Consider the following 17,091-nt stretch of genomic DNA (forward strand, 5'->3'; position numbering starts at 1 on the left):
CGCCACCAAAAAAACTTCGGGTAACCGCCAGTGCTGAAAAAATGATGGTGTCCATGTTCTGGGACAGCGAGGGCGTAATCCTTACCCATGGCGTTCCAGAGGGCACTACGGTAACAGGTGCATCCTACGAAAATGTTTTTAAGAACAAATTCCTTCCTGCACTGCAACAAAAACGTCCGGGAAGGGCTGCGCGTGTGCTGTTTCACCAAGACAACGCACCCGCACATCGAGCTAACGTTACGCAACAGTTTCTTCGTGATAACAACTTTGAAGTGATTCCTCATGCTCCCTACTCACCTGACCTGGCTCCTAGTGACTTTTGGCTTTTTCCAACAATGAAAGGCACTCTCCGTGGCCGCACATTCACCAGCCCTGCTGCTATTACCTCAGCGATTTTCCAGTGGTCAAAACAGACTCCTAAAGAAGCCTTCGCCGCTGCCATGGAATCACGGCGTCAGCGTTGTGAAAAATGTGTACGTCTACAGGATTACGTCGAGAAGCAACGCCAGTTTCATCGATTTCGGGTTAGTAGTTAATTAGAAAAAAAATCGGAGGCCTTAGAACTTGAATGCACCTCGTACTACGGCTTTGCAAGCATGTTTAACAAGAGGAATGACGCTGCTTTCATCCGTTTCCGCTTCGGGAAGGCAGTCTTCTTCATGTTTGTAGCCACTTGCGTTGAATGTAGTTAGTAGTTTTTAGAATTCCTTGTCTGTTTTCATACTCTTAGTTTTCGTACTGCACTAGTTTCACGATTAGTAATTGCTTGGCTCGTGGCGGTCTTGTACCCGAAATCTTGGGTTCTGGTTTCGGGTCTCGGTCTGTCACACTGTTTTAATCTGCTGGGAAGTTCCGTAACAGCACACGCTCCACTCTAGAATAAAAGATTTTTCTGGAAAAAGTCTCCTAGGCAATGACTAAGCCGTTTTCCCGAAATATCCTTTTTTGAGAGAGTGCCTTTTGCGCAAGATCAACAGGAAACCAGTTCGGAAAGTGGAACAGATGTGAATTCTTACCTGGTTAATTCAGCCGTTAAAAGCGTTATCCGCGAGATATGGGGTCCTGCGTTCAAGTCCCGGACCGGCACACAGTTTCACTCTGCCAAGAAGTTTCGTGACGGTGCACACTCCACTACAGAGTGAAACATTCTTTCTGAAAACTCCAGTTTGAAAGTACATTTTCGTTTATGGCCGCAACCAGTAATATAATACTATTAATCCATTGCTTCTGTGGGTATAACTACGTTTAGGACTTTCGACCATCATCTGGTTTCTAATTCCACTTAAATCTAATACTCTACACTACATGATATATACCATAACTTAACCTGTTGCTGCAGTCTGTTTGTTGTTGCCGATGTCTGTCCTTCATCAGCAACACAGTAGGTACAGCTAAAGCTATATAACAACATTGTTGTCAGCGTGTTGCACTTCGCTTACAGACAGTACTGTAAAATATAGTTACAATAACACTGTACCTAATTTTCAGCAGGAGTTGCTGAAAAACAGAGTACAGTAGACAGCTACGACGCGTTAAATTATGTTTTATGGCGTGTAGATGTGTTTTGTGATATACTTTACCATAATAATGCGCCAGATAACGGACGACAATCCGAAAACCTTAGTGCTATGCCATGTAAACAGTGAAACATATGAATTAATACTGTTATGTGATTGGTTGCGGTAATAGACATACAGCTACACTTTTGTCACAGTCACGAACAAATACTCGTCAGCATGGCCCATAGTCTTTCTTTTTCAATAAGACCATTTCCAAGGTCTTCTTAAATGTCCTAGCAACTTTTTCACTGTAGGTAACAGAAGACATAGAGATGAAAATTTCAAAAACTTGTTTTACGTTTTCTGTTTTCACTTACTTATGTCTCATGGCATCATATTCTCTTCAGTGGGAATGAAGTACCATTGAAGGGCAGTACAAGGTGTCTACTCAAGAACCTCTTGTAGACAGCTATTTAAATTTATGGGTATCTTAACAAAACCTTGTAGTGCATTTACTGCCTTTGAAATCTGCTGCCAACAGTTAATAACAGGTTATAGTTGAGGGTAACATTCATGAACAGAACAATTACTAGAAGGGGAAATTACTTACACTGTAACTCAGCCTCTGTGTGTTTGTGTGTGTGTGTGTGTGTAAGAGAGTTAATGATTGCACTAAGCATAAATCACCACAGACAAAAGAAAAAAAAGGACACTGAAGGTAGCTTAGTGTTACGTAAAAGATATGTGAATGGTCAGTGTGTTGCCGTACTTTCCACCTAGAATGAGTAACACTAACTGAAGCGTCCCCCTCCATTGCCTGCGACGCGAATTGTGATCCTTGTAACATGAAAATAACTTACTACGCTTAGGGATGTTTTCTGTTTCTTGGGATAACGCTTATTGTCGAAACTCATTAAAATAAGTAGGTAATCCAGAAAATCAGCTGCGGGTGTTGTACATTTGATTTTTGTTAAATGTTTGACTGTTGAAAGGAGCTGCTTATCGAAAATAATTTAAGTAGGTAGCTATGTTGTGTGCAGGCGGTTTCCATTAGCTCGCAAGTAGCTGAAAAAAAGTCATATTTCAAAACCGCCAAGGACTGGTCATAGAGTAACTCTTGGGGATCGTGGTTTCTCGCGACGACATTCTTAGATGAACACACATCAGAAAAAGTTTTTGCATCACCCCAGTTCCCAGAACTGCTGAACACAGACGTTGACTATGGATATTGTATCACAGACACAGTCCCCTTGAGCCGGCCGAAGTGGCCGTGCGGTTAAAGGCGCTGCAGTCTGGAACCGCAAGACCGCTACGGTCGCAGGTTCGAATCCTGCCTCGGGCATGGATGTTTGTGATGTCCTTAGGTTAGTTAGGTTTAACTAGTTCTAAGTTCTAGGGGACTAATGACCTCAGCAGTTGAGTCCCATAGTGCTCAGAGCCATTTTGAACCACAGTCCCCTTGACTGTTCAGAGATGTCACTAAACCAGCCCCAAGATGTAAACAACCATGCATGGTCAGCACCTACTAGACGGAGGGGGTCCGACAGCCGGTAAGTTCCAGTCATTCCGCCAGGAAGGATGTGCACGGCTCGTGTTGTCTGCAATTCAACATGCCTAGACGGTCAATACCGCGGTTCGATCGTGTCCGCATTGTTACTTTGTGCCAGGAAGGGCTCTCAACAAGGGAAGTGTCCAGGCGTCTCGGAGTGAACCAAAGCGATGTTGTTCGGACATGGGGGATATACAAAGAGACAGGAACTGTCGATGACATGCCTCGCTAAGGCCGCCCAAGGGCTACCCTTGCAGTGGATGACGGCTACCTACGAATTATGGCTTGGAGGATACCCGAACATACATTGTCCAGTGAGTACAGCAAGGAAGTTCCCTGTACTTTGAGTAGAAAAGAGTTTCAAATTGTGCTTCCCGCGGTCATGGGGAATGTCACGGTCGTCTCTCATGCCACGGGGTATCATGATGAAGTGTACTAAGCGCAAAACTGTGAAACACAGTTCCTATTTTATCACTTAACAGAAAAACGGTGACACTGCCGATGAATCGTAGCCTATCAGACAATGTGATAAAATATTTTCGGACGAAATCCCCTATGGCCGCCCACGCTTGTCCACAAAGAAGACGTTACCAATAGTTGGTCGCTGGGGTCATCATTTTAAAAACATTGACGAGTTATTAACGTAATTAAACAAATCAGAATAAATCCAGGCAACATTATGGTGAGTTTGGATGCGATCTCACTAGTCACAGAAGTCCCTTCCGAAGATGCATCAGTGGTATTAGTCGAATACTTCCCTACTGAGACTATAAAACTGTTTTTCGGTACTTTGACGATCAGCTATTGTTTGTGTAGTGATAAATTTCATGAAACGGTTGACTTAATGATCATGGGTTCTCCGTTGTCTACACAGTAGCTAATTTTTAATGAAGCATTTCGAGCAGCACGCTGTAAATTCATGTGCTGTCCACCCAGCTTGCTTCTGTCTTTGCGCTGACGACACATTAATGATCTGTCTGTATGAGATAGAAATTCTTCACTGTTCATTGATCGTGTAAATACTATGCATCCTGGCATCTCCCTCTGAGAGGGAGAACGTGTATCATTAGCGCGACTAGGCCACACTGTAACTCAAGAGAAAGCGGTTTCAACAACGTAGATACATAGAATTGAAACTGTACATAGAGTTGAAACTGTTCCACCTTATTTCTGATATCGGGTACCTAACAGACGAGTTCCGGAAGAGCGGCGGTAGTGAATGGAATATCAAGTTTGCCACCTTTAAGAAACAAAAATACAGAAATACTCAAGCGTGTGAAGTTGATCAGCAGTCCTTCTTCTCTTTGGAAATAGGCAGACTCCTGGGCAAACACTGTACTGAGTCGGTCTTCCGACCGGCAAAGAAAATTATAGAGACGCTGCAGCTATTGTTTTTCGAATCTGTGAAGTTCATTGTGAATTAGGTAGCGGTTACAATGATCAGTCAACACGAACGATTTCAGAACGCTGCAGAGAACACAGACGTCATATTAACGAGAGACGAGAATGTGCAACAACATTTTCAATGAGGACAGCGGTTAGGGGCGCGTGGAAATGTGTGCTTCATGCTGGAATGGATCCACCATCTAACGAAATCAGCTTGGATAACAGTTTTCACCCATTATAGCAAACGACATAATCTCTGCTCTGTTAGCGTAATCAAGACATTTGACCTCGTGGCGTCTCTATAAGATAATTCGGCCAGCAAATTTGTTTCCGAGTAGGATCTGCCTGGAGCAAACACACAATTTTTCTTTTTCCCCAGACATGTGTGACTGAAGTTACAGTATCGCCAGTGTACTTTTTATATTCTTTCCATTACATTACAGGAAAACTTCTTTATATCTCAACGTATAGAAATTTTCTCTCCAGTTCTATTCAGTATCTCCTCATTATTTATGTGATCTACCTATCTAATCTTCAGCATTCTTCTGTAGCACCACATTTCGAAAGCTTCTACTCTCTTTTTTTCTAAACTATTTATCGTCCACGTTTCACTTCCATACATGGCTAGACTCCATACAAATACTTTCAGAAAAGACTTCCTGAAACTTAAATCTATACTCGATGTTAACAAATTTCTCTTCTTCAGAAACGCTTTCCTTGCCATTGCCAGTCTACATTTTATATCCTCTATACTTCGACCATCATTAGTTATTTTGCTCCCCAAATAGCAAAACTCATTTACTACTTTAAGCGTCTCATTTCCTAATCTAATACCCTCGGCATCACGCGATTTAATTCGACTACATTCCATTATCCTCGTTTTGCTTTTGTTGATGTTCGTCTTATATATTCCCTTCAAGATACTATCCATTCCGTTCAACTGCTCTTCCAGGTCCTTTGCTGTCTCTGACAGAATTACGATGTCATCGGCGAACCTCAAAGTTTTAATTTCTTCTCCATGGATTTTAATTCCTACTCCGAATTTTTCTTTTGTTTCCTTTACTGCTTGCTCAATATACAGATTGAATAACATCGGGGATAGGCTACAACCCTGTCTCACTCCCTTCCCAACCACTGCTTCCTTTCATGTCCCTCGACTCTTATAACTGCCATCTGGTTTCTGTACAAATTGTAAATAGCCTTTCGCTCCCTGTATTTTACCCCTGCCACCTTCAGAATTTGAAAGAGAGTATTCCAGTCAACATTGTCAAAAGCTTTCTCTAAGTCTACAAATGCTAGAAACTTAGGTTTGCCTTTCCTTAATCGTAGGGTCAGTATTGCCTCGCGTGTTCCAACTCTACTGGGAGATGAAGAAGCTTGCACAGGATAGAGTAGCATGGAGAGCTGCATCAAATCAGTCTCTGGACTGAAGACCACAACATCATAGAAATGTTCAGTTTTTAAGAAAGGTGTTTACAACTTGTAAAACAGCCAAAATGATTTTATATATACCTTGTTAGCACACGCTGTGGTTTTGGTGGATTCCTGTATTTTGCGTTATAACATTTTTTGCTTCACAGTTTTGCATCTTTTACGATGGAACTTAATGCAGAAATTTGTTTGTGTCTTGCGTGTGTCTATCAATGTCTGTGATTGCAATAGGTTTCCAGTTAAATACATAGACACCGACATTTTTCAATATTTTTCTTAAAATTTGAGAGTGTCTATATGTACAGACAGGCAACCGCCTTGCCGCAGTGGATACACCGGTTCCCGTCAGATCACCGAAGTTAAGCGCTGTCGGGCGTGGCCGGCACTTGGATGGTGACCATCCGGGCCGCCATGCGCTGCTGCCATTTTTCGGGGCGCACTCAGCCTCGTGATGCCAATTGAGGAGCTACTCGATCGAAAAGTAGCGGCTCCGGTCAAAAAAAAAACATCGTAACGACCGGGAGAGTGGTGTGCTGACCGCACGCCCCTCCTATCCGCATCCTTATTGAGGATGACACGGCGGTCGGATGGTACGGTTTGGCCACTTGTGGCCCGAAGACGGAGTGCTATATGTAGAGACATTAGAGAGCAGTTTCCGCGCAATTTAATAGAAATAAAGTTAGTGAGACAGTCTTGGTTCTAAAGTTCAGCGAAACACTTCTGGGTAAAAGGAGAAAAAACTGTATCCTCAAGGCGGTTCCTATAAAAAAACAAATTTATTTGTAAGTAAATACGGATAAATAAGTGAGCTTAAATCTCAAGATGAGGTAGTACTATATGGCCTACTGCTAACACCTGACGATGATAATGCAAGAAGTTATGGAAGTTTGATATTACATAAAAATCCGACGCGGCAAGAAATCCTTCTACCGTTCTCAATAATCTGATATTTTCAGTTGCCATAAACGAATGTAGGATGTTGATAAACAATTTTATATAATACCTGAAGAATGATCAGTGGATCGAAACGTAGTGAATAACAAGTTTGTTATGAGCAGCTCTTCGCCGTATTGCTTTGTGACTTTTCTCGTTTATAGGTAGAGATTTGACGCCGTGGTTGTCGGTGACAAAGTGAACAGTTCTCCGCACACACTGACACACAACACATACACACAGAGAGAAAGACTGCCCACTGCAGGCGGAGGCTGGACTCAGCCGGCAGGCAGCCCACCCGCTGTACGGCGAGGAGAAAAAGACGGGCACAATGGAAGCAGGGCAGAGCGCGGGGCCCCATGCAGACCGTGACGGCGCGGGTATTCACTTAAGTTTTACGGCCGGCGGCGAGCGGCCGCACTCGGAGTGTGTTCCCCTGTACCGCCATTACACACTTACTTAGCACTCGCGGCACTTGTGAGACCTGTCCTTGGTTCGAGATCGGGGCCGGCTTCCCACGCGCCGCCGGAAGGGATGTGGGGCGCCTCCTGCGGTATTGTCGCCGCCACTGAAGGCGTTCTCTTGTTGCCGGGAAATAAGCTCAGGAGGCAGCACATCGCCGCGGGCGGTCTGGCGCCGGCGCGACAAAGAGCTACTGCTGCTTGACCTTGACAGCACCGTCCGAGTGCCGTAACCGTAGCTGCGGATCGGCTTCCTGTCGGCGAGCCAAGACCTACACGGATTCACCAGCTGTATCCCTACTGTATGTCCGCATAAACGCGTCAAGCTCAAAAGGTCTGCTCATTGTGAATGAATTTGTTACTGACTGAACCTTGCTACAGTTAAGGAGTATTTCTTTTCTCTTTTTTAACCAGCCACTTTTATTGAAAGCATGTGTCGCGATCATTTTGGATACATGGTTCCGTATACATAATATACCTCTTCTTTATGATTTTTCAGTTCACTTCACATTTCTAAATTTCACAAGAGAAACAGTACTGTAGTTTGCACAGGTTCCGCACTCAGCACAGCGATTGTATATGTTCATTTGTTTTCTGTGTAGGTCGTGCATATTGCCAACATTGTGAACACATTTTTTGTAGCCATATATATATATATATATATATATATATATATATATATATATATATATATATATGTATATATACAGGGTGGTCCATTCATCGTGAGCTGGCCAGATATGTCACGAAATAAGCGTCAAACGAAAAAAACTACAAAGAACGAAATTCGTCTAGCTTGAAGGGGGAAACCAGATGGCACTATGGTTGGCCCGCTAGATGGCGCTGCCATAGGTCAAACGGATATCAACTGCGTTTTTTTTAATAGGAACACCCATTTTTTATTACATATTCGTGTAGTACGTAAAGAAATATGAATGTTTTAGTTGGACCACTTTGTTCGCTTTGTGATAGATGGCACTGTAACAGTCACAAACATATGGCTCACAATTTTAGACGAACAGTTGGTAACAGGTAGGTTTTTTAAATTAAAATACAGGTACGTTTGAACATTTTATTTCGCTTGTTCCAATGCGATACATGTACCTTAGTGAACTTATCATTTCTGAGAACGGATCCTGTTACAGTGTGATTACCTGTAAATACCACATTAATGCAATAAATGCTCAAAACGATGTCCGTCAACCTCAATGCATTTGGCAATACGTGTAACGACATTCCTCTCAACAGCGAGTAGTTCCCCTTCCGTAATGTTCGCACGTGCATTGACAATGCGCTGACGCATGTTGTCAGGCGTTGTCGGTGGATCACGATAGCAAATATCCTTCAACTTTCCCCACAGAAAGAAATCCGGGGACGTCAGATCCGGTGGACGTGCGGGCCATGATATGGTGCTTCGACGACCAATCCACCTGTCATGAAATATGCTATTCAATACCGCTTCAACCGCACGCGACCTATGGGCCGGACATCCATCATGTTGGAAGTACATCGCCATTCTGTCATGCAGTGAAACATCTTGTAGTAACATCGGTAGAACATTATTTAGGAAATCAGCATACACTGCACCATTTAGATTGCCATCGATAAAATGGGGGGGGGGGGGGGGGCAATTATCCTTCCTCCCATAATGCCGCACCATACATTAACCCGCCAAGGTCGCTGATGTTCTACTTGTCGCAGGCATCGTGCATTTTTCCGTTGCCCAATAGTGCATATTATGCTGGTTTACGTTACCGCTGTTGGTGAATGACGCTTCGTCGTTAAATAGAACGCGCGCAAAAAATCTGTTATCGTCCCGTGATTTCTCTTGTGCCCAGTGGCAGAATTGTACACGGCGTTCAAAGTCGTCGCCATGCAATTCCTGGTGCATAGAAATATGGTACGGGTGCAATCGATGTTGATGTAGCATTCTCAACACCGACGTTTTTGAGATTCGAGATTCTCGCGCAATTTGTCTGCTACTGATGTGCGGATTAGCAGCGACAGCAGCTAAAACACGTACTTGGGCATCATCACTTGTTGCAGGTCGTGGCTGACGTTTCGCATGTGGTTGAACACTTCCTGTTTAAAAAAAAAAAAAATGTGTGTTAAGTCTTATGGGACTTAACTGCTAAAGTCATCAGTCCCTAAGCTTACACACTACTTAACCTAGATTATCCTAAGGGCAAACACACACACACACCCATGCCAGAGGGAGGACTCGAACCTCCGCCGGGACCAGCCGCACAGTTCGTAACTGCAGCACCTGATACCGCTCGGTTAATCCCGCGCGGCCTTCCTATCCGGCGAACGGTCCGGACACTTGGATGATGTCGTCCAGGATACCGAGCAGCACACATAGCACACGCCCGTTGGGCTTTTTGATCTCAATAGCCATACATCAACACGGTATCGATCTTTTCTGTACTTGGTAAACGGTCCATTTTAACACGGGTAATGTATCATGAAGTAAATCCGGTCCGCACTGGCGGAGTGTTACGTGATACCACGTACTTATACGTTTGTGACTACACTCCTGGAAATTGAAATAAGAACACCGTGAATTCATTGTCCCAGGAAGGGGAAACTTTATTGACACATTCCTGGGATCAGATACATCACATGATCACACTGACAGAACCACAGGCACATAGACACAGGCAACAGAGCATGCACAATGTCGGCACTAGTACAGTGTATATCCACCTTTCGCAGCAATGCAGGCTGCTATTCTCCCATGGAGACGATCGTAGAGATGCTGGATGTAGTCCTGTGGAACGGCTTGCCATGCCATTTCCACCTGGCGCCTCAGTTGGACCAGCGTTCGTGCTGGACGTGCAGACCGCGTGAGACGACGCTTCATCCAGTCCCAAACATGCTCAATGGGGGACAGATCCGGAGATCTTGCTGGCCAGGGTAGTTGACTTACACCTTCTAGAGCACGTTGGGTGGCACGGGATACATGCAGACGTGCATTGTCCTGTTGGAACAGCAAGTTCCCTTGCCGGTCTAGGAATGGTAGAACGATGGGTTCGATGACGGTTTGGATGTACCGTGCACTATTCAGTGTCCCCTCGACGATCACCAGTGGTGTACGGCCAGTGTAAGAGATCGCTCCCCACACCATGATGCCGGGTGTTGGCCCTGTGTGCCTCGGTCGTATGCAGTCCTGATTGTGGCGCTCACCTGCACGGCGCCAAACACGCATACGACCATCATTGGCACCAAGGCAGAAGCGACTCTCATCGCTGAAGACGACACGTCTCCATTCGTCCCTCCATTCACGCCTGTCGCGACACCACTGGAGGCGGGCTGCACGATGTTGGGGCGTGAGCGGAAGACGGCCTAACGGTGTGCGGGACCGTAGCCCATCTTCATGGAGACGGTTGCGAATGGTCCTCGCCGATACCCCAGGAGCAACAGTGTCCCTAATTTGCTGGGAAGTGGCGGTGCGGTCCCCTACGGCACTGCGTAGGATCCTAAGGTCTTGGCGTGCATCCGTGCGTCGCTGCGGTCCGGTCCCAGGTCGACGGGCACGTGCACCTTCCACCGACCACTGGCGACAACATCGATGTACTGTGGAGACCTCACGCCCCACGTGTTGAGCAATTCGGCGGTACGTCCACCCGGCCTCCCGCATGCCCACTATACGCCCTCGCTCAAAGTGCGTCAACTGCACATACGGTTCACGTCCACGCTGTCGCGGCATGCTACCATTGTTAAAGACTGCGATGGAGCTCCGTATGCCACGGCAAACTGGCTGACACTGACGGCGGCGGTGCACAAATGCTGCGCAGCTAGCGCCATTTGACGGCCAACACCGCGGTTCCTGGTGTGTCCGCTGTGCCGTGCGTGTGATCATTGCTTGTACAGCCCTCTCGCAGTGTCCGGAGCAAGTATGGTGGGTCTGACACACCGGTGTCAATGTGTTCTTTTTTCCATTTCCAGGAGTGTATTACAGCGCCATCTGTCACAAAGCGAAAAAAGTGGCCCAACTAAAACATTCATATCTCTTTACGTACTACAAGAAAGTGTAATAAAAATGCGGATTCCCATTTTAAAAAACGCAATTGATAATCTGTTTGAACTATGGGAGCGCCATCTAGCGGGCCAATCATAGCGCCATCTGGTTTCCTCCTTCAAACTAGACGAGTTTGTAGTTTTTTCGTTTGATGCTTATTTCGTGAGATATTTGGCCCGGTCACTATTAATGGACCACCCTGTATAAGGAACTGTTATGGGTATCCGTATTCAAACACAGAGATATGTAAACAGGCACAATACGGCGCTGCAGCCTGCAACGCCTATATATGACAACAAGTGTCTGATTACTTACTGCTGCTATAGTGGCAGGTTATCAAAATTTAAGTGAGTTTGAACGTGGTGTTATGGTCGACGCACGAGCGATGGTACACAACATCTCCGAGGTAGCGATGAAGTGGGGATTTTCCCGAACGACCATTCCAAGGATTTACCTTGACTATGAGGAATCCGGTAAAAGATCAAATCTCCGACATCTTTGCGGCCGGAAAAAGATACTGCAAGAACGGGACCAGCGAAGACTGAAGGGAATCGTTCAACGTGACAGAAATGCAACCCTTCCGCAAATTGCTGCAGATTTCACTCCTGAGCCATCGGCAAGTGTCAGCGTGCAAACCATTCATCGAAACATCATCGATATGGGCTTTCGAAGCCGAAGACCCACTCATGTGCCGTTGTTGACTGTGCGACACAAAGCTTTACACCTCGCCTGGGTCCATCATCACCGACATTCTACTTCTGATGACTAGAAACATGTTGCCTGGTCGGAAGGGTCTCGTTTCAGATTGTATCGACGTGTACGGGTGTGGAGACGCCCTCGTGAAGCCACGGGCGTGCATATCAGTACGGAACTGTTCAAGCTGGTGGAGCCATTGTAATGATGTGGGGCGTGAGCAGTCGGAGTGATATGGGACCCATGATACGTCTACATACGACTGTGACAGGTGAAACGTACGTAAGCATCCTGTCTGATGACTAGCATCCATCCATATCCATTGTGCATTCCGACGGACTTGCGGAATTCCATCAGGACAATGCGACACCCCACATGTCCCAAATTACTACAGAGTGACTCCAGGAACATTGTTCTGAGTTTAAGCAGTTCCGCTGGCCACCAAACTCCGCAGACATGGACATTATTGAGCATATCTGGGATGCCTTGCAATGTGCTGTTCAGAAGATATCTCCACCCCCTCGTACTCTTACGGATTTATGGACGCCCTGCAGAATTCATGGTGTCAGTTCCCTCGAGCACTACTTCAGACATTAGTCGACTCCGTGCCACCCATGTTACGGTACTTCATCAGGCTTACGGGGGCGCTACACGATATTACGAAGGTGTACCAGTTTCTTTGGCTCTTCAGTGTGTAAGAGGTCCATGACTAAGGAATTTATTGCTACCGTACTCGAGCAGATGTAATTTCGATGGATTGCTCACGCGCTGCCTCCGATATGTAAGCTATAATAGAATCGTTGGCGTTATAGTCCAAACGACGCAAATGGAGAGGCTCTGTTGTGATGGACTGAAACGTAAAATCTTTTGCTGATTTACAGCAGCAAGATTCCCACTTTATTTAACAGTACACGGTGGCAGGGAAGTTACATCCCGGACTTACTTTATGAAAGGTGAAGCATTTTCTAAAGCTCGTGTTCGCATCTACATCAAATACCCAACGTAGACCGATTATTTGCTCTATGAAAAGATTGTTAAAAAATGGCTCTTAGCATTATGGGGCTTAACAAAAAATGGTTCAAACGGCTCTGAGCACTATGAGACTTAACATCTGAGGTCATCAGTCCCCTAGAACTTAGAACTACTTAAACGTGACTAACCTAAGGATATCACACACATCCATGCCCGAGGCAGGATTCGAACCTGCGACCGTAGCGGTCGCGCGGTTCCAGACTGTAGCGCCTAGAACTGATCGGCCACCCTGGCCGGCTGAAAATATTGTCTTCGGCCTGGAGTCTCACTGAGTAGAACTGTCTTCAGTGATAAGTCCTTCTTCGAACTGAACTCCAATGACCAGCAAAGACATTTCTGGGGACGCCCGGACATTGGTCGGACACCAGCCTGACTGTCGCCCGCCCTACGGCCCAACAATCACTGGTGCTGGTCTGGGGTGTCATTTCTTTTCGTATCAGGACACCTTTGGTTGTCATCCGCGGCAAGCCATCCTGGGTTTACATTTCAGCAAGCTAATACCCGCCCGTACACGATGAGAGTTTCTACTGCTTGTCTTTGTGGTTGCCGGTCGGCAAGGTCGCCGGATCTCTGCAGAATTGAGAACCGTTGAAGCACTGTGGGCATAATCTTCCATCCATGGTTTTGGCGGTCTGACGCGCCCATTGAACAGAATTTGGCACCATTGAACAGAATCTGGCACGATATCCTTCAGGAGGACATCCAACAATTCTGTCAATCGATGCCAAGCCGAATAACTGCTCGCAAAGGGACACGGGTGGACCAACACTTCAATGACTTCCTCAATTTGTGAAACACTTCGTCTTGAATAAATCGTCCAATTTTTCTGAAATTGTAATCATTTGTTTGTCTGTACATGTACGTCACATCCACCGCTTTCCAATCCATTCATACAATTCCTTCGTAGTGCATCCTTATCTTTTTTTAAGAATGTATTTTTCGGTTTAGTTCTATTTTATCCATCCTTTAATTTGTTCGTAATAAAGTTGCGTTCTTGTTAATGGCTTATGAGATCATAAATCAATAAATATATAAAATGCACGAACAGTGTAAGACGGAAGTTTATGAATATTGGTAGAAAGTACCCTCCAAGTGCCACGTAGTGTCGTACACAGTAACTATGAATATGAACATGTTGAACTGTGGGGACTCCTTGCTCATGGTCTGTGAGTCCCATCTAGCGCTACTGTACAGGCTGTTCCGTGCGCCCGCCACCCGCATCAGGTCACGTGACGTGGCGTCGCGACGCCGTGCGCCGGAGCTGTGGGCGACGCCAGCTGCAGCTGCGTAAGCAGCCCACTGCAGCTGCCCGGAAGCGGACACTCCGCGTCTTCCCCCACCCGCCTCTATCTCGTCAGCTGCCCGCAATTACGGTGCGTGCCAACTCGCCACCTCTCCCCACTCGTTGTCACCCTTCTTACCCGCCATGATCACGCGTCACACGTGTCGCCACTCCTACCACTCTCGCAGGCGTTCGTGACATTATAGGGCCTGTTCGCGAGCCTTCAACAACCTACACTTCCTGCATTGGTATAAATTCCATGGAGACCGCAGTTGGACGTATGGCTACCCTATTGTGAGCATTCGTTAATTTAAACATTCTGCGCAGAAGACACTTTGTAATTACGTCCCGCGTTTATAGAGTGTTTCACAGATCCCATTAGAGGCTTCTAGAGATTGCAAACGATTCTACAATTGGGAATAAAGACTGCTTTCTCAAGTTATCATTGTGAGAACTATTTACAGTGAAATATAATTTATCATTAATCCGAATCTCCGGTACGCCCGGATCACTTTTGTACTCTACAGTATTTGATAGTCTGGAAATAATAGCTGCAACGATCGATGGCGATAATCATTAAATTTAAATTCAGCCCACCGTCATATACGGGTCCTTGTATTTTGCCAGCCAACAAGTTAATACTGAGCTATACCTACAACGCCACATTGCCTCTTTGTTGCAAGTGTAAAATTACTTCAGAGAGAAAGACGGTGGTGTCTTCATTGGCAAAAACTTTACATTCATTGCGTGGTACGGATAAGGGAGAATTTGAAGGAAAAAAATAAAAGCTGTTGTTGAATTGGTATTGGAACTTCAGTACTGTCAGATTGTAAAGAAATAGAGGACTTTTGTTTCAAAGTGATGATTCCTGATCGCCGTTTCTTCATCTACAGACAATGACGATAGAGATGTAGCTGGTGCTCGTTATGAAGACATATTATGATACACACTTAGGCAACAGCTCATCTGGACAAAATAATGTTATATATGGAACACCAGACGGAAAGAACTTCGGCCGAACTGACTCCTGCGTGAATCTGTTACAAATACATGATATGCGAATCTGGCTCGATAGAAACCTCCAGAATATATTAGCGTACAAACTCCGTATTTTGATTTTCCGACATCTCATCAAACATTGTCATAATGTATAATATGTGTGTTTATGTGAAAATCACCATTGTCATCATCATCTTCAAGATCGTTTTTTGTTTTGCCTGTTACGGTACGCAGCCCATCCTCAGTCTTCCTTGACTTTTTCTACCAATTGCCTAAAATCTTCTTACCTGGAAAGGTAAACTTTCTCCACACATTCTTTCGAGATGTTCATTCTAGTTTCTTCTACTTTCTAGTTTTTTAATGAGGATGTTAAATATGTTCAGCTCTTCCCTCATTTCCCAATTTCTAAATCTGTCGACTCTTGTGCATCTGTTTACTGCTCATAAAAAACGCATTTCTATTGCTTGAATGCGACTTTCCCGTTGTTTACTTACAAGCCACGATTCACTTCCGTAAACAAGCATAGGAACTGACATTTTCTTATTAATATTCAACCTTGTTTCTTTCCTCATTTTATTTTTTAGTCATCTGTTTATTGATCCACATACATCCCTATACTTTGCTAATTTCTCAGTGCGTTTACCGTACCCAACATCTTAGGAATGATCTTCAACTGTGCACTGCAGGATTAGGGATGATAGTTGTGGTGTCACCGCCAGACACCACACTTGCTAGGTGGTAGCTTAAATCGGCCGCGGTCCATTTAGTACATGTCGGACCCGCGTGTCGCCACTGTGTGATCGCAGACCGAGCGCCACCACAAGGCAGGTCTCGAGATACGATAGAGCACTCGACCCCAGTTGTACGACGACTTTGCTAGCGACTATATGGACGAAGCCTTTGCTCTCATTTGCCGAGAGACAGAATAGCCTTCAGCTAAGTCCATGGCTACGACCTAGCAAGGCGCCGCTAGCCTTACATAGTTTGATAGTTATCGTATGAAATGTCTCATCAAGAATGCTGTATTCACATGAACTATATAAAAGTTATGTATAGCAGCTACGTACTTTTCTTGCTACCATTCACTACTTATCCTTTTCCAGAATTTACGCCAGTCGGCGTGTGTGTACGCGTGCCTTTCTTTCGGCTACCCGTCACTGTGGACTGGCTGCATTGTCATTCCACATCAATAGTAGTGTTACTGTCATATCATTATGCGCCGGTACTGGTGCGATGGCCTAGGATTGAAACATAAGCATCAGTGCGCACTGCAGTTGGAGACAGTTAACATGTGTCTAGACAAGGTGAGGAGGGCTTTAGTCGTGAATGTACTTCATCATTACAACAGCAACAGTGCTGCTGTTCTTCACGAATATCGACACATTACAGGAATACGGAGAGGTCCTGTTTCTGCAACGGGGTTAAAGAACGTGGTTGCGACGTTAGAATTAACTGGCGATTCAGGTATTGCTCCTGGAAGAGACCGACGATCAACTGCACCACGAATTGTTGAAAAAGTTACCGTTGGCATGGCTAAGAATGCTGGACGCTGTGTGCTATCTTCAAGTAGTGCACGAACTGTGTCACGACAGCTGAGCATTCCATGTTCCACCGCCCGAAAAGTGCTGCGAACATTCTCCAGTGCGTTTGTAACCATGTCATTATGGATGTGAAAGCTATAGAAGCATTATGGAACTGTATATTAAGTAAGATATATATGGTGGTCATAATTAAATATTCGCTACTTGAGAAGGGCCCCATGGACAAAGAGTGATCGTAGGATAAGGAATTTTTGTGGAAACATT

This window comes from Schistocerca serialis, chromosome 6 (assembly GCF_023864345.2).
Source record: "Schistocerca serialis cubense isolate TAMUIC-IGC-003099 chromosome 6, iqSchSeri2.2, whole genome shotgun sequence".
Lineage (NCBI taxonomy): Eukaryota > Metazoa > Arthropoda > Insecta > Orthoptera > Acrididae > Schistocerca > Schistocerca serialis.